The sequence below is a fragment of the Hyla sarda genome, unplaced genomic scaffold (genome assembly GCF_029499605.1).
Source record: "Hyla sarda isolate aHylSar1 unplaced genomic scaffold, aHylSar1.hap1 scaffold_490, whole genome shotgun sequence".
Classification (NCBI taxonomy): domain Eukaryota; kingdom Metazoa; phylum Chordata; class Amphibia; order Anura; family Hylidae; genus Hyla; species Hyla sarda.
This window is the reverse complement of record NW_026610501.1, coordinates 143,965-165,450: the sequence shown is the minus strand read 5'-3', so window position 1 is coordinate 165,450 and position 21,486 is coordinate 143,965. Positions and strand designations below refer to the sequence as shown.

The 21,486-nt window shown below is 50.5% G+C and overlaps 61 non-coding genes across 61 annotated transcripts; all 61 read left to right on the top strand.

The window, feature by feature from the left end:
- Positions 1-316: 316 nt before the first annotated feature.
- Positions 317-388, top strand: TRNAE-CUC (transfer RNA glutamic acid (anticodon CUC)). The gene has a single exon. It is a non-coding gene; the product is annotated as a tRNA-Glu (tRNA).
- A 60-nt stretch (positions 389-448) lies between these two features.
- Positions 449-520, top strand: TRNAE-CUC (transfer RNA glutamic acid (anticodon CUC)). Its single transcript has one exon. It is a non-coding gene; the product is annotated as a tRNA-Glu (tRNA).
- Positions 521-683: 163 nt separating this feature from the next.
- On the top strand, positions 684-755 carry TRNAE-CUC (transfer RNA glutamic acid (anticodon CUC)). The gene has a single exon. It is a non-coding gene; the product is annotated as a tRNA-Glu (tRNA).
- Positions 756-918: 163 nt separating this feature from the next.
- Positions 919-990, top strand: TRNAE-CUC (transfer RNA glutamic acid (anticodon CUC)). The gene has a single exon. It is a non-coding gene; the product is annotated as a tRNA-Glu (tRNA).
- A 295-nt stretch (positions 991-1,285) lies between these two features.
- TRNAE-CUC (transfer RNA glutamic acid (anticodon CUC)) lies at positions 1,286-1,357 on the top strand. Its single transcript has one exon. It is a non-coding gene; the product is annotated as a tRNA-Glu (tRNA).
- A 398-nt stretch (positions 1,358-1,755) lies between these two features.
- TRNAE-CUC (transfer RNA glutamic acid (anticodon CUC)) lies at positions 1,756-1,827 on the top strand. Its single transcript has one exon. It is a non-coding gene; the product is annotated as a tRNA-Glu (tRNA).
- Positions 1,828-1,990: 163 nt separating this feature from the next.
- Positions 1,991-2,062, top strand: TRNAE-CUC (transfer RNA glutamic acid (anticodon CUC)). Its single transcript has one exon. It is a non-coding gene; the product is annotated as a tRNA-Glu (tRNA).
- A 163-nt stretch (positions 2,063-2,225) lies between these two features.
- TRNAE-CUC (transfer RNA glutamic acid (anticodon CUC)) lies at positions 2,226-2,297 on the top strand. The gene has a single exon. It is a non-coding gene; the product is annotated as a tRNA-Glu (tRNA).
- A 398-nt stretch (positions 2,298-2,695) lies between these two features.
- TRNAE-CUC (transfer RNA glutamic acid (anticodon CUC)) lies at positions 2,696-2,767 on the top strand. Its single transcript has one exon. It is a non-coding gene; the product is annotated as a tRNA-Glu (tRNA).
- Positions 2,768-3,165: 398 nt separating this feature from the next.
- On the top strand, positions 3,166-3,237 carry TRNAE-CUC (transfer RNA glutamic acid (anticodon CUC)). The gene has a single exon. It is a non-coding gene; the product is annotated as a tRNA-Glu (tRNA).
- A 163-nt stretch (positions 3,238-3,400) lies between these two features.
- TRNAE-CUC (transfer RNA glutamic acid (anticodon CUC)) lies at positions 3,401-3,472 on the top strand. The gene has a single exon. It is a non-coding gene; the product is annotated as a tRNA-Glu (tRNA).
- Positions 3,473-3,635: 163 nt separating this feature from the next.
- Positions 3,636-3,707, top strand: TRNAE-CUC (transfer RNA glutamic acid (anticodon CUC)). Its single transcript has one exon. It is a non-coding gene; the product is annotated as a tRNA-Glu (tRNA).
- A 398-nt stretch (positions 3,708-4,105) lies between these two features.
- Positions 4,106-4,177, top strand: TRNAE-CUC (transfer RNA glutamic acid (anticodon CUC)). The gene has a single exon. It is a non-coding gene; the product is annotated as a tRNA-Glu (tRNA).
- Positions 4,178-4,707: 530 nt separating this feature from the next.
- On the top strand, positions 4,708-4,779 carry TRNAE-CUC (transfer RNA glutamic acid (anticodon CUC)). The gene has a single exon. It is a non-coding gene; the product is annotated as a tRNA-Glu (tRNA).
- A 163-nt stretch (positions 4,780-4,942) lies between these two features.
- TRNAE-CUC (transfer RNA glutamic acid (anticodon CUC)) lies at positions 4,943-5,014 on the top strand. Its single transcript has one exon. It is a non-coding gene; the product is annotated as a tRNA-Glu (tRNA).
- A 163-nt stretch (positions 5,015-5,177) lies between these two features.
- On the top strand, positions 5,178-5,249 carry TRNAE-CUC (transfer RNA glutamic acid (anticodon CUC)). Its single transcript has one exon. It is a non-coding gene; the product is annotated as a tRNA-Glu (tRNA).
- Positions 5,250-5,647: 398 nt separating this feature from the next.
- On the top strand, positions 5,648-5,719 carry TRNAE-CUC (transfer RNA glutamic acid (anticodon CUC)). The gene has a single exon. It is a non-coding gene; the product is annotated as a tRNA-Glu (tRNA).
- A 163-nt stretch (positions 5,720-5,882) lies between these two features.
- TRNAE-CUC (transfer RNA glutamic acid (anticodon CUC)) lies at positions 5,883-5,954 on the top strand. Its single transcript has one exon. It is a non-coding gene; the product is annotated as a tRNA-Glu (tRNA).
- A 301-nt stretch (positions 5,955-6,255) lies between these two features.
- On the top strand, positions 6,256-6,327 carry TRNAE-CUC (transfer RNA glutamic acid (anticodon CUC)). Its single transcript has one exon. It is a non-coding gene; the product is annotated as a tRNA-Glu (tRNA).
- Positions 6,328-6,490: 163 nt separating this feature from the next.
- Positions 6,491-6,562, top strand: TRNAE-CUC (transfer RNA glutamic acid (anticodon CUC)). Its single transcript has one exon. It is a non-coding gene; the product is annotated as a tRNA-Glu (tRNA).
- Positions 6,563-7,195: 633 nt separating this feature from the next.
- TRNAE-CUC (transfer RNA glutamic acid (anticodon CUC)) lies at positions 7,196-7,267 on the top strand. Its single transcript has one exon. It is a non-coding gene; the product is annotated as a tRNA-Glu (tRNA).
- A 163-nt stretch (positions 7,268-7,430) lies between these two features.
- TRNAE-CUC (transfer RNA glutamic acid (anticodon CUC)) lies at positions 7,431-7,502 on the top strand. Its single transcript has one exon. It is a non-coding gene; the product is annotated as a tRNA-Glu (tRNA).
- A 163-nt stretch (positions 7,503-7,665) lies between these two features.
- Positions 7,666-7,737, top strand: TRNAE-CUC (transfer RNA glutamic acid (anticodon CUC)). The gene has a single exon. It is a non-coding gene; the product is annotated as a tRNA-Glu (tRNA).
- A 398-nt stretch (positions 7,738-8,135) lies between these two features.
- TRNAE-CUC (transfer RNA glutamic acid (anticodon CUC)) lies at positions 8,136-8,207 on the top strand. The gene has a single exon. It is a non-coding gene; the product is annotated as a tRNA-Glu (tRNA).
- Positions 8,208-8,370: 163 nt separating this feature from the next.
- TRNAE-CUC (transfer RNA glutamic acid (anticodon CUC)) lies at positions 8,371-8,442 on the top strand. Its single transcript has one exon. It is a non-coding gene; the product is annotated as a tRNA-Glu (tRNA).
- Positions 8,443-8,605: 163 nt separating this feature from the next.
- TRNAE-CUC (transfer RNA glutamic acid (anticodon CUC)) lies at positions 8,606-8,677 on the top strand. Its single transcript has one exon. It is a non-coding gene; the product is annotated as a tRNA-Glu (tRNA).
- Positions 8,678-8,840: 163 nt separating this feature from the next.
- TRNAE-CUC (transfer RNA glutamic acid (anticodon CUC)) lies at positions 8,841-8,912 on the top strand. Its single transcript has one exon. It is a non-coding gene; the product is annotated as a tRNA-Glu (tRNA).
- Positions 8,913-9,075: 163 nt separating this feature from the next.
- Positions 9,076-9,147, top strand: TRNAE-CUC (transfer RNA glutamic acid (anticodon CUC)). The gene has a single exon. It is a non-coding gene; the product is annotated as a tRNA-Glu (tRNA).
- A 398-nt stretch (positions 9,148-9,545) lies between these two features.
- Positions 9,546-9,617, top strand: TRNAE-CUC (transfer RNA glutamic acid (anticodon CUC)). Its single transcript has one exon. It is a non-coding gene; the product is annotated as a tRNA-Glu (tRNA).
- A 163-nt stretch (positions 9,618-9,780) lies between these two features.
- On the top strand, positions 9,781-9,852 carry TRNAE-CUC (transfer RNA glutamic acid (anticodon CUC)). The gene has a single exon. It is a non-coding gene; the product is annotated as a tRNA-Glu (tRNA).
- A 163-nt stretch (positions 9,853-10,015) lies between these two features.
- TRNAE-CUC (transfer RNA glutamic acid (anticodon CUC)) lies at positions 10,016-10,087 on the top strand. The gene has a single exon. It is a non-coding gene; the product is annotated as a tRNA-Glu (tRNA).
- A 163-nt stretch (positions 10,088-10,250) lies between these two features.
- TRNAE-CUC (transfer RNA glutamic acid (anticodon CUC)) lies at positions 10,251-10,322 on the top strand. Its single transcript has one exon. It is a non-coding gene; the product is annotated as a tRNA-Glu (tRNA).
- Positions 10,323-10,485: 163 nt separating this feature from the next.
- TRNAE-CUC (transfer RNA glutamic acid (anticodon CUC)) lies at positions 10,486-10,557 on the top strand. Its single transcript has one exon. It is a non-coding gene; the product is annotated as a tRNA-Glu (tRNA).
- Positions 10,558-10,720: 163 nt separating this feature from the next.
- TRNAE-CUC (transfer RNA glutamic acid (anticodon CUC)) lies at positions 10,721-10,792 on the top strand. Its single transcript has one exon. It is a non-coding gene; the product is annotated as a tRNA-Glu (tRNA).
- A 398-nt stretch (positions 10,793-11,190) lies between these two features.
- On the top strand, positions 11,191-11,262 carry TRNAE-CUC (transfer RNA glutamic acid (anticodon CUC)). Its single transcript has one exon. It is a non-coding gene; the product is annotated as a tRNA-Glu (tRNA).
- A 163-nt stretch (positions 11,263-11,425) lies between these two features.
- TRNAE-CUC (transfer RNA glutamic acid (anticodon CUC)) lies at positions 11,426-11,497 on the top strand. Its single transcript has one exon. It is a non-coding gene; the product is annotated as a tRNA-Glu (tRNA).
- A 163-nt stretch (positions 11,498-11,660) lies between these two features.
- On the top strand, positions 11,661-11,732 carry TRNAE-CUC (transfer RNA glutamic acid (anticodon CUC)). The gene has a single exon. It is a non-coding gene; the product is annotated as a tRNA-Glu (tRNA).
- Positions 11,733-12,130: 398 nt separating this feature from the next.
- On the top strand, positions 12,131-12,202 carry TRNAE-CUC (transfer RNA glutamic acid (anticodon CUC)). The gene has a single exon. It is a non-coding gene; the product is annotated as a tRNA-Glu (tRNA).
- A 398-nt stretch (positions 12,203-12,600) lies between these two features.
- TRNAE-CUC (transfer RNA glutamic acid (anticodon CUC)) lies at positions 12,601-12,672 on the top strand. The gene has a single exon. It is a non-coding gene; the product is annotated as a tRNA-Glu (tRNA).
- A 163-nt stretch (positions 12,673-12,835) lies between these two features.
- On the top strand, positions 12,836-12,907 carry TRNAE-CUC (transfer RNA glutamic acid (anticodon CUC)). Its single transcript has one exon. It is a non-coding gene; the product is annotated as a tRNA-Glu (tRNA).
- A 163-nt stretch (positions 12,908-13,070) lies between these two features.
- TRNAE-CUC (transfer RNA glutamic acid (anticodon CUC)) lies at positions 13,071-13,142 on the top strand. Its single transcript has one exon. It is a non-coding gene; the product is annotated as a tRNA-Glu (tRNA).
- A 163-nt stretch (positions 13,143-13,305) lies between these two features.
- Positions 13,306-13,377, top strand: TRNAE-CUC (transfer RNA glutamic acid (anticodon CUC)). The gene has a single exon. It is a non-coding gene; the product is annotated as a tRNA-Glu (tRNA).
- Positions 13,378-14,010: 633 nt separating this feature from the next.
- Positions 14,011-14,082, top strand: TRNAE-CUC (transfer RNA glutamic acid (anticodon CUC)). The gene has a single exon. It is a non-coding gene; the product is annotated as a tRNA-Glu (tRNA).
- A 398-nt stretch (positions 14,083-14,480) lies between these two features.
- TRNAE-CUC (transfer RNA glutamic acid (anticodon CUC)) lies at positions 14,481-14,552 on the top strand. Its single transcript has one exon. It is a non-coding gene; the product is annotated as a tRNA-Glu (tRNA).
- Positions 14,553-14,715: 163 nt separating this feature from the next.
- On the top strand, positions 14,716-14,787 carry TRNAE-CUC (transfer RNA glutamic acid (anticodon CUC)). Its single transcript has one exon. It is a non-coding gene; the product is annotated as a tRNA-Glu (tRNA).
- A 163-nt stretch (positions 14,788-14,950) lies between these two features.
- Positions 14,951-15,022, top strand: TRNAE-CUC (transfer RNA glutamic acid (anticodon CUC)). The gene has a single exon. It is a non-coding gene; the product is annotated as a tRNA-Glu (tRNA).
- Positions 15,023-15,420: 398 nt separating this feature from the next.
- TRNAE-CUC (transfer RNA glutamic acid (anticodon CUC)) lies at positions 15,421-15,492 on the top strand. Its single transcript has one exon. It is a non-coding gene; the product is annotated as a tRNA-Glu (tRNA).
- Positions 15,493-15,655: 163 nt separating this feature from the next.
- TRNAE-CUC (transfer RNA glutamic acid (anticodon CUC)) lies at positions 15,656-15,727 on the top strand. Its single transcript has one exon. It is a non-coding gene; the product is annotated as a tRNA-Glu (tRNA).
- A 163-nt stretch (positions 15,728-15,890) lies between these two features.
- On the top strand, positions 15,891-15,962 carry TRNAE-CUC (transfer RNA glutamic acid (anticodon CUC)). The gene has a single exon. It is a non-coding gene; the product is annotated as a tRNA-Glu (tRNA).
- Positions 15,963-16,498: 536 nt separating this feature from the next.
- Positions 16,499-16,570, top strand: TRNAE-CUC (transfer RNA glutamic acid (anticodon CUC)). Its single transcript has one exon. It is a non-coding gene; the product is annotated as a tRNA-Glu (tRNA).
- Positions 16,571-17,438: 868 nt separating this feature from the next.
- Positions 17,439-17,510, top strand: TRNAE-CUC (transfer RNA glutamic acid (anticodon CUC)). Its single transcript has one exon. It is a non-coding gene; the product is annotated as a tRNA-Glu (tRNA).
- Positions 17,511-18,143: 633 nt separating this feature from the next.
- Positions 18,144-18,215, top strand: TRNAE-CUC (transfer RNA glutamic acid (anticodon CUC)). Its single transcript has one exon. It is a non-coding gene; the product is annotated as a tRNA-Glu (tRNA).
- Positions 18,216-18,613: 398 nt separating this feature from the next.
- Positions 18,614-18,685, top strand: TRNAE-CUC (transfer RNA glutamic acid (anticodon CUC)). The gene has a single exon. It is a non-coding gene; the product is annotated as a tRNA-Glu (tRNA).
- Positions 18,686-18,848: 163 nt separating this feature from the next.
- Positions 18,849-18,920, top strand: TRNAE-CUC (transfer RNA glutamic acid (anticodon CUC)). Its single transcript has one exon. It is a non-coding gene; the product is annotated as a tRNA-Glu (tRNA).
- Positions 18,921-19,318: 398 nt separating this feature from the next.
- Positions 19,319-19,390, top strand: TRNAE-CUC (transfer RNA glutamic acid (anticodon CUC)). The gene has a single exon. It is a non-coding gene; the product is annotated as a tRNA-Glu (tRNA).
- A 535-nt stretch (positions 19,391-19,925) lies between these two features.
- On the top strand, positions 19,926-19,997 carry TRNAE-CUC (transfer RNA glutamic acid (anticodon CUC)). The gene has a single exon. It is a non-coding gene; the product is annotated as a tRNA-Glu (tRNA).
- Positions 19,998-20,161: 164 nt separating this feature from the next.
- TRNAE-CUC (transfer RNA glutamic acid (anticodon CUC)) lies at positions 20,162-20,233 on the top strand. The gene has a single exon. It is a non-coding gene; the product is annotated as a tRNA-Glu (tRNA).
- Positions 20,234-20,396: 163 nt separating this feature from the next.
- Positions 20,397-20,468, top strand: TRNAE-CUC (transfer RNA glutamic acid (anticodon CUC)). Its single transcript has one exon. It is a non-coding gene; the product is annotated as a tRNA-Glu (tRNA).
- A 163-nt stretch (positions 20,469-20,631) lies between these two features.
- On the top strand, positions 20,632-20,703 carry TRNAE-CUC (transfer RNA glutamic acid (anticodon CUC)). Its single transcript has one exon. It is a non-coding gene; the product is annotated as a tRNA-Glu (tRNA).
- Positions 20,704-21,101: 398 nt separating this feature from the next.
- On the top strand, positions 21,102-21,173 carry TRNAE-CUC (transfer RNA glutamic acid (anticodon CUC)). Its single transcript has one exon. It is a non-coding gene; the product is annotated as a tRNA-Glu (tRNA).
- A 163-nt stretch (positions 21,174-21,336) lies between these two features.
- Positions 21,337-21,408, top strand: TRNAE-CUC (transfer RNA glutamic acid (anticodon CUC)). The gene has a single exon. It is a non-coding gene; the product is annotated as a tRNA-Glu (tRNA).
- Positions 21,409-21,486: the final 78 nt, after the last annotated feature.

Genomic DNA, 21,486 nt, shown 5'->3' with positions numbered 1-21,486 from the left:
GCATTTTGCGCGCTTACTGTTTGACTTTTCCAGAGCTTTCTCAGTAAATCTGGTTTCTGGTGGGCAAAAAGTTCCCAACTTTTCCCTGGTGGTCTAGTGGCTAGGATTCGGCGCCTCACCGCCGCGGCCCGGGTTCGATTCCCGGTCAGGGAAGTCCTCTTTTCAATCTTCAGAAACTAATAAACAGCATCCGTATTTTCTCAGTCGGTATCCTCCCTGGTGGTCTAGTGGCTTGCATTTTGCGCGCTTGCTTTTTGATTTTTCCAGAGCTTTCTCAGTAAATCTGCTCTCTGGTGGGCAAAAAGCTCCCAACTTTTCCCTGGTGGTCTAGTGGCTAGGATTCGGCGCTCTCACCGCCGCGGCCCGGGTTCGATTCCCGGTCAGGGAAGTCCTCTTTTCAATCTTCAGATACTAATAAACTGCATTCGTATTTTCTCAGTCGGTATCCTCCCTGGTGGTCTAGTGGCTAGGATTCGGCGCTCTCACTGCCGCGGCCCGGGTTCGATTCCCGGTCAGGGAAGTCCTCTTTTCAATCTTCAGATACTAATAAACTGCATTCGTATTTTCTCAGTCGGTATCCTCCCTGGTGGTCTAGTGGCTTGCATTTTGCGCGCCTACTTGTTGACTTTTCCAGAGCTTTCTCAGTAAATCTGCTCTCTGGTGGGCAAAAAGCTCCCAACTTTTCCCTGGTTGTCTAGTGGCTAGGATTCGGCGCTCTCACCGCCGCGGCCCGGGTTCGATTCCCGGTCAGGGAAGTCCTCTTTTCACTCTTCAGAAACTAATAAACAGCATCCATATTTTCTCAGTCGGTATCCTCCCTGGTGGTCTAGTGGCTAGCATTTTGCGCGCTTGCTTTTTGACGTTTCCAGAGCTTTCTCAGTAAATCTGCTCTCTGGTGGGCAAAAAGTTCCCAACTCTTCCCTGGTGGTCTAGTGGCTAGGATTCGGCGCTCTCACCGCCGCGGCCCGGGTTCGATTCCCGGTCAGGGAAGTCCTCTTTTCAATCTTCAGATACTAATAAACAGCATCCGTATTTTCTCAGTCGGTATCCTCCCTGGTGGTCTAGTGGCTTGCATTTTGCGCGCCTACTTGTTGACTTTTCCAGAGCTTTCTCAGTAAATCTGCTCTCTGGTGGGCAAAAAGCTCCCAACTTTTCCCTGGTGGTCTAGTGGCTAGGATTCGGTGCTCTCACCGCCGCGGCCTGGGTTCGATTCCCGGTCAGAGAAGTCCTCTTTTCAATCTTCAGAAACTAATAAACAGCATTCGTATATTCTTGGTTGATATCCTCCCTGGTGGTCTAGTGGCTAGGATTCGGCGCTCTCACCGCCGCGGCCCGGGTTCGATTCCCGGTCAGGGAAGTCCTCTTTTCAATCTTCAGAAACTAATAAACAGCATCCGTATTTTCTCAGTCGATATCCTCCCTGGTGGTCTAGTGGCTAGCATTTTGCGCGCCTACTTGTTGACGTTTCCAGAGCTTTCTCAGTAAATCTGCTCTCTGGTGGGCAACAAGTTCCCAACTCTTCCCTGGTGGTCTAGTGGCTAGGATTCGGCGCTCTCACCGCCGCGGCCCGGGTTCGATTCCCGGTCAGGTAAGTCCTTTTTTCAATCTTCAGAAACTAATAAACAGCATCCGTATTTTCTCAGTCGGTATCCTCCCTGGTGGTCTAGTGGCTTGCATTTTGCGCACTTGCTTTTTGATTTTTCCAGAGCTTTCTCAGTAAATCTGGTTCCTGGTGGGCAAAAAGTTCCCAACTTTTCCCTGGTGGTCTAGTGGCTAGGATTCGGCGCTCTCACCGCCGCGGCCCGGGTTCGATTCCCGGTCAGGGAAGTCCTCTTTTCAATCTTCAGAAACTAATAAACAGCATCCGTATTTTCTCAGTCGGTATCCTCCCTGGTGGTCTAGTGGCTTGCATTTTGCGCGCTTGCTTTTTGATTTTTCCAGAGCTTTCTCAGTAAATCTGCTCTCTGGTGGGCAAAAAGCTCCCAACTTTTCCCTGGTGGTCTAGTGGCTAGGATTCGGCGCTCTCACCGCCGCGGCCCGGGTTCGATTCCCGGTCAGGGAAGTCCTCTTTTCAATCTTCAGAAACTAATAAACAGCATCCGTATTTTCTCAGTCGGTATCCTCCCTGGTGGTCTAGTGGCTTGCATTTTGCGCGCCTACTTGTTGACTTTTCCAAAGCTTTCTCAGTAAATCTGCTCTCTGGTGGGCAAAAAGCTCCCAACTTTTCCCTGGTGGTCTAGTGGCTAGGATTCGGCGCTCTCACCGCCGCGGCCCGGGTTCGATTCCCGGTCAGGGAAGTCCTCTTTTCAATCTTCAGATACTAATAAACAGCATCCGTATTTTCTCAGTCGGTATCCTCCCTGGTGGTCTAGTGGCTAGCATTTTGCGCGCTTACTTTTTGACTTTTCCAGAGCTTTCTCAGTAAATCTGGTTCCTGGTGGGCAAAAAGTTCCCAACTTTTCCCTGGTGGTCTGGTGGCTAGGATTCCGCGCTCTCAACGCCGCGGCCCGGGTTCGATTCCCGGTCAGGGAAGTCCTCTTTTCAATCTTCAGAAACTAATAAACAGCATTCGTATTTTCTCGGTCGATATCCTCCCTGGTGGTCTAGTGGCTTGCATTTTGCGCACTTGCTTTTTGATTTTTCCAGAGCTTTCTCAGTAAATCTGCTCTCTGGTGGGCAAAAAGCTCCCATCTTTTCCCTGGTGGTCTAGTGGCTAGGATTCGGCGCTCTCACCGCCGCGGCCCGGGTTCGATTCCCGGTCAGGGAAGTCCTCTTTTCAATCTTCAGAAACTAATAAACAGCATCCGTATTTTCTCAGTCGATATCCTCCCTGGTGGTCTAGTGGCTAGCATTTTGCGCGCCTACTTGTTGACGTTTCCAGAGCTTTCTCAGTAAATCTGCTCTCTGGTGGGCAACAAGTTCCCAACTTTTCCCTGGTGGTCTAGTGGCTAGGATTCGGCGCTCTCACCGCCGCGGCCCGGGTTCGATTCCCGGTCAGGTAAGTCCTTTTTTCAATCTTCAGAAACTAATAAACAGCATCCGTATTTTCTCAGTCGGTATCCTCCCTGGTGGTCTAGTGGCTTGCATTTTGCGCACTTGCTTTTTGATTTTTCCAGAGCTTTCTCAGTAAATCTGGTTCCTGGTGGGCAAAAAGTTCCCAACTTTTCCCTGGTGGTCTAGTGGCTAGGATTCGGCGCTCTCACCGCCGCGGCCCGGGTTCGATTCCCGGTCAGGGAAGTCCTCTTTTCAATCTTCAGAAACTAATAAACAGCATCCGTATTTTCTCAGTCGGTATCCTCCCTGGTGGTCTAGTGGCTTGCATTTTGCGCGCTTGCTTTTTGATTTTTCCAGAGCTTTCTCAGTAAATCTGCTCTCTGGTGGGCAAAAAGCTCCCAACTTTTCCCTGGTGGTCTAGTGGCTAGGATTCGGCGCTCTCACCGCCGCGGCCCGGGTTCGATTCCCGGTCAGGGAAGTCCTCTTTTCAATCTTCAGAAACTAATAAACAGCATCCGTATTTTCTCAGTCGATATCCTCCCTGGTGGTCTAGTGGCTTGCATTTTGCGCGCCTACTTGTTGACTTTTCCAAAGCTTTCTCAGTAAATCTGCTCTCTGGTGGGCAAAAAGCTCCCAACTTTTCCCTGGTGGTCTAGTGGCTAGGATTCGGCGCTCTCACCGCCGCGGCCCGGGTTCGATTCCCGGTCAGGGAAGTCCTCTTTTCAATCTTCAGATACTAATAAACAGCATCCGTATTTTCTCAGTCGGTATCCTCCCTGGTGGTCTAGTGGCTAGCATTTTGCGCGCTTACTTTTTGACTTTTCCAGAGCTTTCTCAGTAAATCTGGTTCCTGGTGGGCAAAAAGTTCCCAACTTTTCCCTGGTGGTCTGGTGGCTAGGATTCCGCGCTCTCACCGCCGCGGCCCGGGTTCGATTCCCGGTCAGGGAAGTCCTCTTTTCAATCTTCAGAAACTAATAAACAGCATTCGTATTTTCTCGGTCGATATCCTCCCTGGTGGTCTAGTGGCTTGCATTTTGCGCACTTGCTTTTTGATTTTTCCAGAGCTTTCTCAGTAAATCTGCTCTCTGGTGGGCAAAAAGCTCCCATCTTTTCCCTGGTGGTCTAGTGGCTAGGATTCGGCGCTCTCACCGCCGCGGCCCGGGTTCGATTCCCGGTCAGGGAAGTCCTCTTTTCAATCTTCAGATACTAATAAACAGCATCCGTATTTTCTCAGTCGGTATCCTCCCTGGTGGTCTAGTGGCTTGCATTTTGCGCGCTTACTTTTTGACTTTTCCAGAGCTTTCTCAGTAAATCTGGTTCCTGGTGGGCAAAAAGTTCCCAACTTTTCCCTGGTGGTCTAGTGGCTAGGATTCGGCGCTCTCACGGCCACGGCCCGGGTTCGATTCCTGGTCAGGGAAGTCTTCTTTTCAATCTTCAGAAACTAATAAACAGCATCCGTATTTTCTCAGTCGATATCCTCCCTGGTGGTCTAGTGGCTTGCATTTTGCGCGCTTACTGTTTGACATTTCCAGAGCTTTCTCAGTAAATCTGGTTTCTGGTGGGCAAAAAGTTCCCAACTTTTCCTTGGTGGTCTAGTGGCTAGGATTCGGTGCTCTCACCGCCGCGGCCCGGGTTCGATTCCCGGTCAGAGAAGTCCTCTTTTCAATCTTCAGAAACTAATAAACAGCATTCGTATATTCTTGGTTGATATCCTCCCTGGTGGTCTAGTGGCTAGGATTCGGCGCTCTCACCGCCGCGGCCCGGGTTCGATTCCCGGTCAGGGAAGTCCTCTTTTCAATCTTCAGAAACTAATAAACAGCATCCGTATTTTCTCAGTCGGTATCCTCCCTGGTGGTCTAGTGGCTTGCATTTTGCGCGCTTGCTTTTTGATTTTTCCAGAGCTTTCTCAGTAAATCTGCTCTCTGGTGGGCAAAAAGCTCCCAACTTTTCCCTGGTTGTCTAGTGGCTAGGATTCGGCGCTCTCACCGCCGCGGCCCGGGTTCGATTCCCGGTCAGGGAAGTCCTCTTTTCAATCTTCAGATACTAATAAACTGCATTCGTATTTTCTCAGTCGGTATCCTCCCTGGTGGTCTAGTGGCTTGCATTTTGCGCGCTTACTGTTTGACATTTCCAGAGCTTTGTCAGTAAATCTGCTCTCTGGTGGGCAAAAAGCTCCCAACTTTTCCCTGGTGGTCTAGTGGCTAGGATTCGGCGCTCTCACCGCCGCGGCCCGGGTTCGATTCCCGGTCAGGGAAGTCCTCTTTTCACTCTTCAGAAACTAATAAACAGCATCCGTATTTTCTCAGTCGGTATCCTCCCTGGTGGTCTAGTGGCTAGCATTTTGCGCGCTTGCTTTTTGACGTTTCCAGAGCTTTCTCAGTAAATCTGCTCTCTGGTGTGCAAAAAGTTCCCAACTCTTCCCTGGTGGTCTTTGGGCTAGGATTCGGCGCTCTCTCCGCCGCGGCCCGGGTTCGATTCCCGGTCAGGGAAGTCCTCTTTTCAATCTTCAGATACTAATAAACAGCATCCGTATTTTCTCAGTCGGTATCCTCCCTGGTGGTCTAGTGGCTTGCATTTTGCGCGCCTACTTGTTGACTTTTCCAGAGCTTTCTCAGTAAATCTGCTCTCTGGTGGGCAAAAAGCTCCCAACTTTTCCCTGGTGGTCTAGTGGCTAGGATTCGGTGCTCTCACCGCCGCGGCCTGGGTTCGATTCCCGGTCAGGGAAGTCCTCTTTTCAATCTTCAGATACTAATAAACAGCATCCGTATTTTCTCAGTCGGTATCCTCCCTGGTGGTCTAGTGGCTTGCATTTTGCGCGCCTACTTGTTGACTTTTCCAGAGCTTTCTCAGTAAATCTGCTCTCTGGTGGACAAAAAGCTCCCAACTTTTCCCTGGTGGTCTAGTGGCTAGGATTCGGCGCTCTCACCGCCGCGGCCCGGGTTCGATTCCCGGTCAGGGAAGTCCTCTTTTCAATCTTCAGAAACTAATAAACAGCATTCGTATTTTCTTGGTCGATATCCTCCCTGGTGGTCTAGTGGCTAGGACTAAGATTCGGCGTTCTCACCGCCGCGGCCCGGGTTTGATTCCCGGTCAGGGAAGTCCTCTTTTCAATCTTCAGATACTAATAAACTGCATTCGTATTTTCTCAGTCGGTATCCTCCCTGGTGGTCTAGTGGCTAGCATTTTGCGCGCTTGCTTTTTGACGTTTCCAGAGCTTTCTCAGTAAATCTGCTCTCTGGTGGGCAAAAAGCTCCCAACTTTTCCCTGGTGGTCTAGTGGCTAGGATTTGGCGCTCTCACCGCCGCGGCCCGGGTTCGATTCCCGGTCAGGGAAGTCCTCTTTTCAATCTTCAGAAACTAATAAACAGCATTCGTATTTTCTTGGTCGATATCCTCCCTGGTGGTCTAGTGGCTTGCATTTTGCGCGCCTACTTGTTGACTTTTCCAGAGCTTTCTCAGTAAATCTGATCTCTGGTGGGCAAAAAGCTCCCAACTTTTCCCTGGTGGTCTAGTGGCTAGGATTCGGCGCTCTCACCGCCGCGGCCCGGGTTCGATTCCCGGTCAGGGAAGTCCTCTTTTCAATCTTCAGAAACTAATAAACAGCATCCGTATTTTCTCAGTCGATATCCTCCCTGGTGGTCTAGTGGCTAGCATTTTGCGCGCTTGCTTTTTGACGTTTCCAGAGCTTTCTCAGTAAATCTGCTCTCTGGTGGGCAACAAGTTCCCAACTCTTCCCTGGTGGTCTAGTGGCTAGGATTCGGCGCTCTCACCGCCGCGGCCCGGGTTCGTTTCCCGGTCAGGGAAGTCCTCTTTTCAATCTTCAGAAACTAATAAACAGCATCCGTATTTTCTCAGTCGGTATCCTCCCTGGTGGTCTAGTGGCTTGCATTTTGCGCGCTTGCTTTTTGATTTTTCCAGAGCTTTCTCAGTAAATCTGCTCTCTGGTGGGCAAAAAGCTCCCAACTTTTCCCTGGTTGTCTAGTGGCTAGGATTCGGCGCTCTCACCGCCGCGGCCCGGGTTCGATTCCCGGTCAGGGAAGTCCTCTTTTCAATCTTCAGATACTAATAAACTGCATTCGTATTTTCTCAGTCGGTATCCTCCCTGGTGGTCTAGTGGCTAGCATTTTGCGCGCTTGCTTTTTGACGTTTCCAGAGCTTTCTCAGTAAATCTGCTCTCTGGTGGGCAAAAAGCTCCCAACTTTTCCCTGGTGGTCTAGTGGCTAGGATTCGGCGCTCTCACCGCCGCGGCCCGGGTTCGATTCCCGGTCAGGGAAGTCCTCTTTTCAATCTTCAGATACTAATAAACAGCATCCGTATTTTCTCAGTCGGTATCCTCCCTGGTGGTCTAGTGGCTTGCATTTTGCGCGCCTACTTGTTGACTTTTCCAGAGCTTTCTCAGTAAATCTGCTCTCTGGTGGGCAAAAAGCTCCCAACTTTTCCCTGGTGGTCTAGTGGCTAGGATTCGGCGCTCTCACCGCCGCGGCCCGGGTTCGATTCCCGGTCAGGGAAGTCCTCTTTTCAATCTTCAGAAACTAATAAACAGCATCCGTATTTTCTCAGTCGGTATCCTCCCTGGTGGTCTAGTGGCTTGCATTTTGCGCTCTTGCTTTTTGACGTTTCCAGAGCTTTCTCAGTAAATCTGCTCTCTGGTGGGCAACAAGTTCCCAACTCTTCCCTGGTGGTCTAGTGGCTAGGATTCGGCGCTCTCACCGCCGCGGCCCGGGTTCGATTCCCGGTCAGGGAAGTCCTCTTTTCAATCTTCAGAAACTAATAAACAGCATCCGTATTTTCTCAGTCGGTATCCTCCCTGGTGATATAGTGGCTTGCATTTTGCGCGCTTGCTTTTTGATTTTTCCAGAGCTTTCTCAGTAAATCTGCTCTCTGGTGGGCAAAAAGCTCCCAACTTTTCCCTGGTTGTCTAGTGGCTAGGATTCGGCGCTCTCACCGCCGCGGCCCGGGTTCGATTCCCGGTCAGGGAAGTCCTCTTTTCAATCTTCAGATACTAATAAACTGCATTCGTATTTTCTCAGTCGGTATCCTCCCTGGTGGTCTAGTGGCTAGCATTTTGCGCGCTTGCTTTTTGACGTTTCCAGAGCTTTCTCAGTAAATCTGCTCTCTGGTGGGCATAAAGCTCCCAACTTTTCCCTGGTGGTCTAGTGGCTAGGATTCGGCGCTCTCACCGCCGCGGCCCGGGTTCGATTCCCGGTCAGGGAAGTCCTCTTTTCAATCTTCAGATACTAATAAACAGCATCCGTATTTTCTCAGTCGGTATCCTCCCTGGTGGTCTAGTGGCTTGCATTTTGCGCGCTTACTGTTTGACATTTCCAGAGCTTTCTCAGTAAATCTGGTTTCTGGTGGGCAAAAAGCTCCCAACTTTTCCCTGGTGGTCTAGTGGCTAGGATTCGGCGCTCTCACCGCCGCGGCCCGGGTTCGATTCCCGGTCAGGGAAGTCCTCTTTTCAATCTTCAGATACTAATAAACAGCATCCGTATTTTCTCAGTCGGTATCCTCCCTGGTGGTCTAGTGGCTTGCATTTTGCGCGCCTACTTGTTGACTTTTCCAGAGCTTTCTCAGTAAATCTGCTCTCTGGTGGGCAAAAAGCTCCCAACTTTTCCCTGGTGGTCTAGTGGCTAGGATTCGGCGCTCTCACCGCCGCGGCCCGGGTTCGATTCCCGGTCAGGGAAGTCCTCTTTTCAATCTTCAGAAACTAATAAACAGCATCCGTATTTTCTCAGTCGATATCCTCCCTGGTGGTCTAGTGGCTAGCATTTTGTGCGCTTGCTTTTTGACGTTTCCAGAGCTTTCTCAGTAAATCTGCTCTCTGGTGGGCAACAAGTTCCCAACTCTTCCCTGGTGGTCTAGTGGCTAGGATTCGGCGCTCTCACCGCCGCGGCCCGGGTTCGATTCCCGGTCAGGGAAGTCCTCTTTTCAATCTTCAGAAACTAATAAACAGCATCCGTATTTTCTCAGTCGGTATCCTCCCTGGTGGTCTAGTGGCTTGCATTTTGCGCACTTGCTTTTTGATTTTTCCAGAGCTTTCTCAGTAAATCTGGTTCCTGGTGGGCAAAAAGTTCCCAACTTTTCCCTGGTGGTCTAGTGGCTAGGATTCGGCGCTCTCACCGCCGCGGCCCGGGTTCGATTCCCGGTCAGGGAAGTCCTCTTTTCAATCTTCAGATACTAATAAACTGCATTCGTATTTTCTCAGTCGGTATCCTCCCTGGTGGTCTAGTGGCTAGCATTTTGCGCGCTTGCTTTTTGACGTTTCCAGAGCTTTCTCAGTAAATCTGCTCTCTGGTGTGCAAAAAGTTCCCAACTCTTCCCTGGTGGTCTAGTGGCTAGGATTCGGCGCTCTCACCGCCGCGGCCTGGTTTCAATTCCCGGTCAGGGAAGTCCTCTTTTCACTCTTCAGAAACTAATAAACAGCATCCGTATTTTCTCAGTCGGTATCCTCCCTGGTGGTCTAGTGGCTTGCATTTTGCGCACTTGCTTTTTGATTTTTCCAGAGCTTTCTCAGTAAATCTGGTTCCTGGTGGGCAAAAAGTTCCCAACTTTTCCCTGGTGGTCTAGTGGCTAGGATTCGGCGCTCTCACCGCCGCGGCCCGGGTTCGATTCCCGGTCAGGGAAGTCCTCTTTTCAATCTTCAGATACTAATAAACAGCATCCGTATTTTCTCAGTCGGTATCCTCCCTGGTGGTCTAGTGGCTTGCATTTTGCGCGCCTACTTGTTGACTTTTCCAGAGCTTTCTCAGTAAATCTGCTCTCTGGTGGGCAAAAAGCTCCCAACTTTTCCCTGGTGGTCTAGTGGCTAGGATTTGGCGCTCTCACCGCCGCGGCCCGGGTTCGATTCCCGGTCAGGGAAGTCCTCTTTTCAATCTTCAGAAACTAATAAACAGCATCCGTATTTTCTCAGTCGGTATCCTCCCTGGTGGTCTAGTGGCTTGCATTTTGCGCGCTTGCTTTTTGACGTTTCCAGAGCTTTCTCAGTAAATCTGCTCTCTGGTGGGCAACAAGTTCCCAACTCTTCCCTGGTGGTCTAGTGGCTAGGATTCGGCGCTCTCACCGCCGCGGCCCGGGTTCGATTCCCGGTCAGGGAAGTCCTCTTTTCAATCTTCAGAAACTAATAAACAGCATCCGTATTTTCTCAGTCGGTATCCTCCCTGGTGGTCTAGTGGCTTGCATTTTGCGCACTTGCTTTTTGATTTTTCCAGAGCTTTCTCAGTAAATCTGGTTCCTGGTGGGCAAAAAGTTCCCAACTTTTCCCTGGTGGTCTAGTGGCTAGGATTCGGCGCTCTCACCGCCGCGGCCTGGGTTCGATTCCCGGTCAGGGAAGTCCTCTTTTCAATCTTCAGATACTAATAAACTGCATTCGTATTTTCTCAGTCGGTATCCTCCCTGGTGGTCTAGTGGCTAGCATTTTGCGCGCTTGCTTTTTGACGTTTCCAGAGCTTTCTCAGTAAATCTGCTCTCTGGTGTGCAAAAAGTTCCCAACTCTTCCCTGGTGGTCTAGTGGCTAGGATTCGGCGTTCTCACCGCCGCGGCCCGGGTTCGATTCCCGGTCAGGGAAGTCCTCTTTTCACTCTTCAGAAACTAATAAACAGCATCCGTATTTTCTCAGTCGGTATCCTCCCTGGTGGTCTAGTGGCTTGCATTTTGCGCACTTGCTTTTTGATTTTTCCAGAGCTTTCTCAGTAAATCTGGTTCCTGGTGGGCAAAAAGTTCCCAACTTTTCCCTGGTGGTCTAGTGGCTAGGATTCGGCGTTCTCACCGCCGCGGCCCGGGTTCGATTCCCGGTCAGGGAAGTCCTCTTTTCACTCTTCAGAAACTAATAAACAGCATCCGTATTTTCTCAGTCGGTATCCTCCCTGGTGGTCTAGTGGCTTGCATTTTGCGCGCTTGCTTTTTGATTTTTCCAGAGCTTTCTCAGTAAATCTGCTCTCTGGTGGGCAAAAAGCTCCCAACTTTTCCCTGGTGGTCTAGTGGCTAGGATTCGGCGCTCTCACCGCCGCGGCCCGGGTTCGATTCCCGGTAAGGGAAGTCCTCTTTTCAATCTTCAGATACTAATAAACAGCGTCCATATTTTCTCAGTCGGTATCCTCCCTGGTGGTCTAGTGGCTTGCATTTTGCGCGCTTACTGTTTGACATTTCCAGAGCTTTCTCAGTAAATCTGGTTTCTGGTGGGCAAAAAGCTCCCAACTTTTCCCTGGTGGTCTAGTGGCTAGGATTCGGCGCTCTCACCGCCGCGGCCCGGGTTCGATTCCCGGTCAGGGAAGTCCTCTTTTCAATCTTCAGAAACTAATAAACAGCATCCGTATTTTCTCAGTCGATATCCTCCCTGGTGGTCTAGTGGCTAGCATTTTGCGCGCTTGCTTTTTGACGTTTCCAGAGCTTTCTCAGTAAATCTGCTCTCTGGTGGGCAACAAGTTCCCAACTCTTCCCTGGTGGTCTAGTGGCTAGGATTCGGCGCTCTCACCGCCGCGGCCCGGGTTCGATTCCCGGTCAGGGAAGTCCTCTTTTCAATCTTCAGAAACTAATAAACAGCATCCGTATTTTCTCAGTCGGTATCCTCCCTGGTGGTCTAGTGGCTTGCATTTTGCGCACTTGCTTTTTGATTTTTCCAGAGCTTTCTCAGTAAATCTGGTTCCTGGTGGGCAAAAAGTTCCCAACTTTTCCCTGGTGGTCTAGTGGCTAGGATTCGGCGCTCTCACCGCCGCGGCCCGGGTTCGATTCCCGGTCAGGGAAGTCTTCTTTTCAATCTTCAGAAACTAATAAACAGCATCCGTATTTTCTCAGTCGGTATCCTCCCTGGTGGTCTAGTGGCTTGCATTTTGCGCGCTTGCTTTTAGATTTTTCCAGAGCTTTCTCAGTAAATCTGCTCTCTGGTGGGCAAAAAGCTCCCAACTTTTCCCTGGTTGTCTAGTGGCTAGGATTCGGCGCTCTCACCGCCGCGGCCCGGGTTCGATTCCCGGTCAGGGAAGTCCTCTTTTCAATCTTCAGATACTAATAAACTGCATTCGTATTTTCTCAGTCGGTATCCTCCCTGGTGGTCTAGTGGCTTGCATTTTGCGCACTTGCTTTTTGATTTTTCCAGAGCTTTCTCAGTAAATCTGGTTCCTGGTGGGCAAAAAGTTCCCAACTTTTCCCTGGTGGTCTAGTGGCTAGGATTCGGCGCTCTCACCGCCACGGCCCGGGTTCGATTCCCGGTCAGGGAAGTCCTCTTTTCAATCTTCAGATACTAATAAACTGCATTCGTATTTTCTCAGTCGGTATCCTCCCTGGTGGTCTAGTGGCTAGCATTTTGCGCGCTTGCTTTTTGACGTTTCCAGAGCTTTCTCAGTAAATCTGCTCTCTGGTGTGCAAAAAGTTCCCAACTCTTCCCTGGTGGTCTAGTGGCTAGGATTCGGCGCTCTCACCGCCGCGGCCTGGTTTCAATTCCCGGTCAGGGAAGTCCTCTTTTCACTCTTCAGAAACTAATAAACAGCATCCGTATTTTCTCAGTCGGTATCCTCCCTGGTGGTCTAGTGGCTAGCATTTTGCGCGCTTGCTTTTTGACGTTTCCAGAGCTTTCTCAGTAAATCTGCTCTCTGGTGGGCAAAAAGCTCCCAACTTTTCCCTGGTGGTCTAGTGGCTAGGATTTGGCGCTCTCACCGCCGCGGCCCGGGTTCGATTCCCGGTCAGGGAAGTCCTCTTTTCAATCTTCAGAAACTAATAAACAGCATCCGTATTTTCTCAGTCGGTATCCTCCCTGGTGGTCTAGTGGCTTGCATTTTGCGCGCTTGCTTTTTGACGTTTCCAGAGCTTTCTCAGTAAATCTGCTCTCTGGTGGGCAACAAGTTCCCAACTCTTCCCTGGTGGTCTAGTGGCTAGGATTCGGCGCTCTCACCGCCGCGGCCCGGGTTCGATTCCCGGTCAGGGAAGTCCTCTTTTCAATCTTCAGAAACTAATAAACAGCATCCGTATTTTCTCAGTCGGTATCCTCCCTGGTGGTCTAGTGGCTTGCATTTTGCGCACTTGCTTTTTGATTTTTCCAGAGCTTTCTCAGTAAATCTGGTTCCTGGTGGGCAAAAAGTTCCCAACTTTTCCCTGGTGGTCTAGTGGCTAGGATTCGGCGCTCTCACCGCCGCGGCCCGGGTTCGATTCCCGGTCAGGGAAGTCCTCTTTTCAATCTTCAGATACTAATAAACTGCATTCGTATTTTCTCAGTCGGTATCCTCCCTGGTGGTCTAGTGGCTAGCATTTTGCGCGCTTGCTTTTTGACGTTTCCAGAGCTTTCTCAGTAAATCTGCTCTCTGGTGTGCAAAAAGTTCCCAACTCTTCCCTGGTGGTCTAGTGGCTAGGATTCGGCGTTCTCACCGCCGCGGCCCGGGTTCGATTCCCGGTCAGGGAAGTCCTCTTTTCACTCTTCAGAAACTAATAAACAGCATCCGTATTTTCTCAGTCGGTATCCTCCCTGATGGTCTAGTGGCTTGCATTTTGCGCACTTGCTTTTTGATTTTTCCAGAGCTTTCTCAGTAAATCTGCTCTCTGGTGGGCAAAAAGCTCCCAACTTTTCCCTGGTGGTCTAGTGGCTAGGATTCGGCGCTCTCACCGCCGCGGCCCGGGTTCGATTCCCGGTAAGGGAAGTCCTCTTTTCAATCTTCAGATACTAATAAACAGCGTCCATATTTTCTCAGTCGGTATCCTCCCTGGTGGTCTAGTGGCTTGCATTTTGCACGCTTACTGTTTGACATTTCCAGAGCTTTCTCAGTAAATCTGGTTTCTGGTGGGCAAAAAGCTCCCAACTTTTCCCTGGTGGTCTAGTGGCTAGGATTCGGCGCCCTCACCGCCGCGGCCCGGGTTTGATTCCCGGTCAGGGAAGTCCTCTTTTCAATCTTCAGAAACTAATAAACAGCATCCGTATTTTCTCAGTCGATATCCTCCCTGGTGGTCTAGTGGCTAGCATTTTGCGCGCTTGCTTTTTGACGTTTCCAGAGCTTTCTCAGTAAATCTGCTCTCTGGTGGGCAACAAGTTCCCAACTCTTCCCTGGTGGTCTAGTGGCTAGGATTCGGCGCTCTCACCGCCGCGGCCCGGGTTCGATTCCCGGTCAGGGAAGTCTTCTTTTCAATCTTCAGAAACTAATAAACAGCATCCGTATTTTCTCAGTCGGTATCCTCCCTGGTGGTCTAGTGGCTTGCATTTTGCGCGCTTGCTTTTAGATTTTTCCAGAGCTTTCTCAGTAAATCTGCTCTCTGGTGGGCAAAAAGCTCCCAACTTTTCCCTGGTTGTCTAGTGGCTAGGATTCGGCGCTCTCACCGCCGCGGCCCGGGTTCGATTCCCGGTAAGGGAAGTCCTCTTTTCAATCTTCAGATACTAATAAACAGCGTCCATATTTTCTCAGTCGGTATCCTCCCTGGTGGTCTAGTGGCTTGCATTTTGCACGCTTACTGTTTGACATTTCCAGAGCTTTCTCAGTAAATCTGGTTTCTGGTGGGCAAAAAGCTCCCAACTTTTCCCTGGTGGTCTAGTGGCTAGGATTCGGCGCTCTCACCGCCGCGGCCCGGGTTCGATTCCCGGTCAGGGAAGTCCTCTTTTCAATCTTCAGAAACTAATAAACAGCATCCGTATTTTCTCAGTCGATATCCTCCCTGGTGGTCTAGTGGCTAGCATTTTGCGCGCTTGCTTTTTGACGTTTCCAGAGCTTTCTCAGTAAATCTGGTTTCTGGTGGGCAACAAGTTCCCAACTCTTCCCTGGTGGTCTAGTGGCTAGGATTCGGCGCTCTCACCGCCGCGGCCCGGGTTCGATTCCCGGTCAGGGAAGTCCTCTTTTCAATCTTCAGAAACTAATAAACAGCATCCGTATTTTCTCAGTCGGTATCCTCCCTGGTGGTCTAGTGGCTTGCATTTTGCGCACTTGCTTTTTGATTTTTCCAGAGCTTTCTCAGTAAATCTGGTTCCTGGTGGGCAAAAAGTTCCCAACTTTTCCCTGGTGGTCTAGTGGCTAGGATTCGGCGCTCTCACCGCCGCGGCCCGGGTTCGATTCCCGGTCAGGGAAGTCTTCTTTTCAATCTTCAGAAACTAATAAACAGCATCCGTATTTTCTCAGTCGGTATCCTCCCTGGTGGTCTAGTGGCTTGCATTTTGCGCGCTTGCTTTTAGATTTTTCCAGAGCTTTCTCAGTAAATCTGCTCTCTGGTGGGCAAAAAGCTCCCAACTTTTCCCTGGTTGTCTAGTGGCTAGGATTCGGCGCTCTCACCGCCGCGGCCCGGGTTCGATTCCCGGTCAGGGAAGTCCTCTTTTCAATCTTCAGATACTAATAAACTGCATTCGTATTTTCTCAGTCGGTATCCTCCCTGGTGGTCTAGTGGCTAGCATTTTGCGCGCTTGCTTTTTGACGTTTCCAGAGCTTTCTCAGTAAATCTGCTCTCTGGTGTGCAAAAAGTACCCAACTCTTCCCTGGTGGTCTAGTGGCTAGGATTCGGCGTTCTCACCGCCGCGGCCCGGGTTCGATTCCCGGTCAGGGAAGTCCTCTCTTCACTCTTCAGAAACTAATAAACAGCATCCGTATTTTCTCAGTCGGTATCCTCCCTGGTGGTCTAGTGGCTTGCATTTTGCGCGCTTGCTTTTTGATTTTTCCAGAGCTTTCTCAGTAAATCTGCTCTCTGGTGGGCAAAAAGCTCCCAACTTTTCCCTGGTGGTCTAGTGGCTAGGATTCGGCGCTCTCACCGCCGCGGCCCGGGTTCGATTCCCGGTCAGGGAAGTCCTCTTTTCAATCTTCAGAAACTAATAAACAGCATCCGTATTTTCTCAGTCGGTATCCTCCCTGGTGGTCTAGTGGCTTGCATTTTGCGCGCTTACTGTTTGACATTTCCAGAGCTTTCTCAGTAAATCTGGTTTCTGGTGGGCAAAAAGCTCCCAACTTTTCCCTGGTGGTCTAGTGGCTAGGATTCGGCGCTCTCACCGCCGCGGCCCGGGTTCGATTCCCGGTCAGGGAAGTCCTCTTTTCAATCTTCAGAAACTAATAAACAGCATTCGTATTTTCTTGGTCGATATCCTCCCTGGTGGTCTAGTGGCTAGGACTAAGATTCGGCGTTCTCACCGCCGCGGCCCGGGTTTGATTCCCGGTCAGGGAAGTCCTCTTTTCAATCTTCAGATACTAATAAACAGCATCCGTATTTTCTCAGTCGGTATCCTCCCTGGTGGTCTAGTGGCTTGCATTTTGCGCGCCTACTTGTTGACTTTTCCAGAGCTTTCTCAGTAAATCTGCTCTCTGGTGGGCAAAAAGCTCCCAACTTTTCCCTGGTGGTCTACTGGGTAGGATTCGGCGCTCTCACCGCCGCGGCCCGGGTTCGATTCCCGGTCAGGGAAGTCCTCTTTTCAATCTTCAGAAACTAATAAACAGCATCCGTATTTTCTCAGTCGATATCCTCCCTGGTGGTCTAGTGGCTAGCATTTTGCGCGCTTGCTTTTTGACGTTTCCAGAGCTTTCTCAGTAAATCTGCTCTCTGGTGGGCAACAAGTTCCCAACTCTTCCCTGGTGGTCTAGTGGCTAGGATTCGGCGCTCTCACCGCCGCGGCCCGGGTTCGATTCCCGGTCAGGGAAGTCCTCTTTTCAATCTTCAGAAACTAATAAACAGCATCCGTATTTTCTCAGTCGGTATCCTCCCTGGTGGTCTAGTGGCTTGCATTTTGCGCACTTGCTTTTTGATTTTTCCAGAGCTTTCTCAGTAAATCTGGTTCCTGGTGGGCAAAAAGTTCCCAACTTTTCCCTGGTTGTCTAGTGGCTAGGATTCGGCGCTCTCACCGCCGCGGCCCGGGTTCGATTCCCGGTCAGGGAAGTCCTCTTTTCAATCTTCAGAAACTAATAAACAGCATCCGTATTTTCTCAGTCGGTATCCTCCCTGGTGGTCTAGTGGCTTGCATTTTGCGCGCTTGCTTTTTGATTTTTCCAGAGCTTTCTCAGTAAATCTGCTCTCTGGTGGGCAAAAAGCTCCCAACTTTTCCCTGGTTGTCTAGTGGCTAGGATTCGGCGCTCTCACCGCCGCGGCCCGGGTTCGATTCCCGGTCAGGGAAGTCCTCTTTTCAATCTTCAGATACTAATAAACTGCATTCATATTTTCTCAGTCGGTATCCTCCCTGGTGGTCTAGTGGCTTGCATTTTGCGCGCTTGCTTTTTGACGTTTCCAGAGCTTTCTCAGTAAATCTGCTCTCTGGTGTGCAAAAAGTTCCCAACTCTTCCCTGGTGGTCTAGTGGCTAGGATTCGGCGCTCTCACCGCCGCGGCCCGGGTTCGATTCCCGGTCAGGTAAGTCCTCTTTTCAATCTTCAGAAACTAATAAACAGCATCCGTATTTTCTCAGTCGGTATCCTCCCTGGTGGTCTAGTGGCTAGCATTTTGCGCGCTTGCTTTTTGATTTTTCCAGAGCTTTCTCAGTAAATCTGCTCTCTGGTGTGCAAAAAGCTCCCAACTTTTCCCTGGTGGTCTAGTGGCTAGGATTCGGCGTTCTCACCGCCGCGGCCCGGGTTCGATTCCCGGTCAGGGAAGTCCTCTTTTCACTCTATAGAAACTAATAAACAGCATCCGTATTTTCTCAGTGGGTATCCTCCCTGGTGGTCTAGTGGCTTGCATTTTGCGCGCCTACTTGTTGACTTTTCCAGAGCTTTCTCAGTAAATCTGCTCTCTGGTGGGCAAAAAGCACTCAACTTTTCCCTGGTGGTCTAGTGGCTAGGATTCGGCGCTCTCACCGCCACAGCCCGGGTTCGATTCCCGGTCAGGGAAGTCCTCTTTTCAATCTTCAGAAACTAATAAACAGCATCCGTATTTTCTCCGTCGATATCCTCCCTGGTGGTCTAGTGGCTAGCATTTTGCGCGCTTGCTTTTTGACGTTTCCAGAGCTTTCTCAGTAAATCTGCTCTCTGGTGTGCAAAAAGTTCCCAACTCTTCCCTGGTGGTCTAGTGGCTAGGATTCGGCGCTCTCACCGCCGCGGCCCGGGTTCGATTCCCGGTCAGGTAAGTCCTCTTTTCAATCTTCAGAAACTAATAAACAGCATCCGTATTTTCTCAGTCGGTATCCTCCCTGGTGGTCTAGTGGCTAGCATTTTGCGCGCTTGCTTTTTGATTTTTCCAGAGCTTTCTCAGTAAATCTGCTCTCTGGTGGGCAAAAAGCTCCCAACTTTTCCCTGGTGGTCTAGTGGCTAGGATTCGGCGTTCTCACCGCCGCGGCCCGGGTTCGATTCCCGGTCAGGGAAGTCCTCTTTTCACTCTATAGAAACTAATAAACAGCATCCGTATTTTCTCAGTGGGTATCCTCCCTGGTGGACTAGTGGCTTGCATTTTGCGCGCCTACTTGTTGACTTTTCCAGAGCTTTCTCAGTAAATCTGCTCTCTGGTGGGCAAAAAGCTCCCAACTTTTCCCTGGTGGTCTAGTGGCTAGGATTCGGCGCTCTCACCGCCACAGCCCGGGTTCGATTCCCGGTCAGGGAAGTCCTCTTTTCAATCTTCAGAAACTAATAAACAGCATCCGTATTTTCTCCGTCGATATCCTCCCTGGTGGTCTAGTGGCTAGCATTTTGCGCGCTTGCTTTTTGACGTTTCCAGAGCTTTCTCAGTAAATCTGCTCTCTGGTGGGCAACAAGTTCCCAACTCTTCCCTGGTGGTCTAGTGGCTAGGATTCGGCGCTCTCACCGCCGCGGCCCGGGTTCGATTCCCGGTCAGGGAAGTCCTCTTTTCAATCTTCAGAAACTAATAAACAGCATCCGTATTTTCTCAGTCGGTATCCTCCCTGGTGGTCTAGTGGCTTGCATTTTGCGCACTTGCTTTTTGATTTTTCCAGAGCTTTCTCAGTAAATCTGGTTCCTGGTGGGCAAAAAGTTCCCAACTTTTCCCTGGTGGTCTAGTGGCTAGGATTCGGCGCTCTCACCGCCGCGGCCCGGGTTCGATTCCCGGTCAGGGAAGTCCTCTTTTCAATCTTCAGAAACTAATAAACAGCATCCGTATTTTCTCAGTCGGTATCCTCCCTGGTGGTCTAGTGGCTTGCATTTTGCGCGCTTGCTTTTTGATTTTTCCAGAGCTTTCTCAGTAAATCTGCTCTCTGGTGGGCAAAAAGCTCCCAACTTTTCCCTGGTTGTCTAGTGGCTAGGATTCGGCGCTCTCACCGCCGCGGCCCGGGTTCGATTCCCGGTCAGGGAAGTCCTCTTTTCAATCTTCAGATACTAATAAACTGCATTCGTATTTTCTCAGTCGGTATCCTCCCTGGTGGTCTAGTGGCTAGCATTTTGCGCGCTTGCTTTTTGACGTTTCCAGAGCTTTCTCAGTAAATCTGCTCTCTGGTGTGCAAAAAGTTCCCAACTCTTCCCTGGTGGTCTAGTGGCTAGGATTCGGCGTTCTCACCGCCGCGGCCCGGGTTCGATTCCCGGTCAGGGAAGTCCTCTTTTCACTCTTCAGAAACTAATAAACAGCATCCGTATTTTCTCAGTCGGTATCCTCCCTGGTGGTCTAGTGGCTTGCATTTTGCGCGCTTGCTTTTTGATTTTTCCAGAGCTTTCTCAGTAAATCTGCTCTCTGGTGGGCAAAAAGCTCCCAACTTTTCCCTGGTTGTCTAGTGGCTAGGATTCGGCGCTCTCACCGCCGCGGCCCGGGTTCGATTCCCGGTCAGGGAAGTCCTCTTTTCAATCTTCAGATACTAATAAACTGCATTCGTATTTTCTTGGTCGATATCCTCCCTGGTGGTCTAGTGGCTAGGACTAAGATTCGGCGTTCTCACCGCCGCGGCCCGGGTTTGATTCCCGGTCAGGGAAGTCCTCTTTTCAATCTTCAGATACTAATAAACAGCATCCGTATTTTCTCAGTCGGTATCCTCCCTGGTGGTCTAGTGGCTTGCATTTGCGCGCCTACTTGTTGACTTTTCCAGAGCTTTCTCAGTAAATCTGCTCTCTGGTGGGCAAAAAGTTCCCAACTCTTCCCTGGTGGTCTAGTGGCTAGGATTCGGCGTTCTCACCGCCGCGGCCTGGGTTCGATTCCCGGTCAGGGAAGTCCTCTTTTCACTCTTCAGAAACTAATAAACAGCATCCGTATTTTTCTCAGTCGGTATCCTCCCTGGTGGTCTAGTAGCTTGCATTTTGCGCGCTTGCTTTTTGATTTTTCCAGAGCTTTCTCAGTAAATCTGCTCTCTGGTGGGCAAAAAGCTCCCAACTTTTCCCTGGTGGTCTAGTGGCTAGGATTCGGCGCTCTCACCGCCGCGGCCCGGGTTCGATTCCCGGTCAGGGAAGTCCTCTTTTCAATCTTCAGATACTAATAAACAGCATCCGTATTTTCTCAGTCGGTATCCTCCCTGGTGGTCTAGTGGCTTGCATTTTGCGCGCTTACTGTTTGACATTTCCAGAGCTTTCTCAGTAAATCTGGTTTCTGGTGGGCAAAAAGCTCCCAACTTTTCCCTGGTGGTCTAGTGGCTAGGATTCGGCGCTCTCACCGCCGCGGCCCGGGTTCGATTCCCGGTCAGGGAAGTCCTCTTTTCAATCTTCAGAAACTAATAAACAGCATCCGTATTTTCTCAGTCGGTATCCTCCCTGGTGGTCTAGTGGCTTGCATTTTGCGCACTTGCTTTTTGATTTTTCCAGAGCTTTCTCAGTAAATCTGGTTCCTGGTGGGCAAAAAGTTCCCAACTTTTCCCTGGTGGTCTAGTGGCTAGGATTCGGCGCTCTCACCGCCGCGGCCCGGGTTCGATTCCCGGTCAGGGAAGTCCTATTTTCAATCTTCAGAAACTAATAAACAGCATCCGTATTTTCTCAGTCGGTATCCTCCCTGGTGGTCTAGTGGCTTGCATTTTGCGCGCTTGCTTTTTGATTTTTCCAGAGCTTTCTCAGTAAATCTGCTCTCTGGTGGGCAAAAAGCTCCCAACTTTTCCCTGGTTGTCTAGTGGCTAGGATTCGGCGCTCTCACCGCCGCGGCCCGGGTTCGATTCCCGGTCAGGGAAGTCCTCTTTTCAATCTTCAGAAACTAATAAACAGCATCCGTATTTTCTCAGTCGATATCCTCCCTGGTGGTCTAGTGGCTAGCATTTTGCGCACTTGCTTTTTGACGTTTCCAGAGCTTTCTCAGTAAATCTGCTCTCTGGTGGGTAACAAGTTCCCAACTCTTCCCTGGTGGTCTAGTGGCTAGGATTCGGCGCTCTCACCGCCGCGGCCCGGGTTCGATTCCCGGTCAGGGAAGTCCTCTTTTCAATCTTCAGAAACTAATAAACAGCATCCGTATTTTCTCAGTCGGTATCCTCCCTGGTGGTCTAGTGGCTTGCATTTTGCGCACTTGCTTTTTGATTTTTCCAGAGCTTTCTCAGTAAATCTGGTTCCTGGTGGGCAAAAAGTTCCCAACTTTTCCCTGGTGGTCTAGTGGCTAGGATTCGGCGCTCTCACCGCCGCGGCCCGGGTTCGATTCCCGGTCAGGGAAGTCCTCTTTTCAATCTTCAGAAACTAATAAACAGCATCCGTATTTTCTCAGTCGGTATCCTCCCTGGTGGTCTAGTGG